The sequence below is a fragment of the Sinocyclocheilus anshuiensis genome, unplaced genomic scaffold (assembly GCF_001515605.1).
Source record: "Sinocyclocheilus anshuiensis isolate Anshui unplaced genomic scaffold, SAMN03320099.WGS_v1.1 scaffold176, whole genome shotgun sequence".
NCBI classification, from domain to species: domain Eukaryota; kingdom Metazoa; phylum Chordata; class Actinopteri; order Cypriniformes; family Cyprinidae; genus Sinocyclocheilus; species Sinocyclocheilus anshuiensis.
In genome coordinates this window covers 488,239-489,518 of record NW_015555723.1, presented here as the reverse complement: position 1 = coordinate 489,518, position 1,280 = coordinate 488,239, and the positions used below count along the sequence as shown (strand labels likewise).

The following is a 1,280-nucleotide window of genomic DNA, read 5'->3' as shown; positions in this document are numbered from 1 at the left end:
CATGCAAGGACATTCACCTTTTTCTCCTTTAACCAGTGTGCTCAGTTTTGCTGTGTACTTTGGGTAATTATGTTGGAAGGTAAACCTCTTCCCATTGACAACTTTCTGGCAGAGGATTTTCCATTTTCCTCAAGAATTTGACGGTATTTTGCCCCGACCATTTTTCCTTCTATCCTGACAAGGTCCCTGCTGGTCAGACATATCGTTTGGTATTGAGGCCAAATAATTCAATTTTAGTCTCATCTGCCTCAGAATCTTCAAGGTGCGTTTTGGCAAAGCTCAGTCGTGACTGCATGTGGCCTTTCTTGAGGAGTGGCTTTTTTCTTGCAACCCTCCCATACAAGCCACATTTGTGGAGAATTTGTGATATTGTTGTCACATGCACACGATGACCACTCTTTGTCATAAATTCCTGCAACTGCTTCAGAGTTGTTGTAGGCCTCTCTGAGCAGTATCCTCCTGGCTCTTTCATCCAGTTTGGAGTGAAGTCCTGATTCAGGGAGGGTCTGTGTTGTACCAAATACCTTCCACGTCTTAATAATAGACTTTACTGTGCTTCTAGGCATTGATAAAGCCTTTGAATTTTTTTATATTTGTATCCATCTCCTGACTTGTGCCTGTCCACAACTTTATCCCAGAGATCTTTTGACTGTGCCCTGCCACCCATAGTTGATTGTTTGCTTCAGTTGCACTACCAAGGACTGAAATGCTCCAGGAAGCTCTTTACATGCTGAGCTAATCAAAATGACCACAGCTGCTCACAATTGAAAGTCAAACGTTTTGTGTGCCATTGAGAAGGTGATTAGCTACACCTGATTGAGTTTACAACTCATTTTTAGGAGGGGGGTGATCCTTTTTCCAAATCTGTGATTTTGTTTTTTTGTTTTGTTTTTCTGACATTTTGGTGTCCTTTTGCTATCAAAAATCTAATGTGCTGTAATGGTGTCAGTGATATTCAGTTCATTCACCTGTGGCAGAGAAAAATAATTATGCAGTTCACAGAACACCCAGCCTTTTGTAGACTCTCTAGCAGGATGTAGGCCTAAGCAAGAAAGCAATTATGAAACAAAACAATGCTCACAAAATGTTGTTTCTTCAAGTGTTCAATTAGTATACATCTTTTAAGCTAAACAAGAGATATGTAAGAGAGTATATTTTCAGTCTACATTTACTACATAAAAATAAAAAATATATACTACAAAAAAGGTATATTTGGCCTATCCTTGCAATATTTTGATGGAGATATACTTAAAAGTAATATATATATATATATATATATA

General features: G+C 38.3%; 1 long non-coding RNA gene across 1 annotated transcript in view; it reads right to left on the bottom strand.

Annotated features, from left to right (window-relative positions):
• LOC107672557 (uncharacterized) overlaps positions 1-1,280 on the bottom strand; it is an 11,513-nt gene that overhangs the window by 3,137 nt on the left and 7,096 nt on the right. The gene's annotated exons all lie outside the window — the stretch shown is intronic.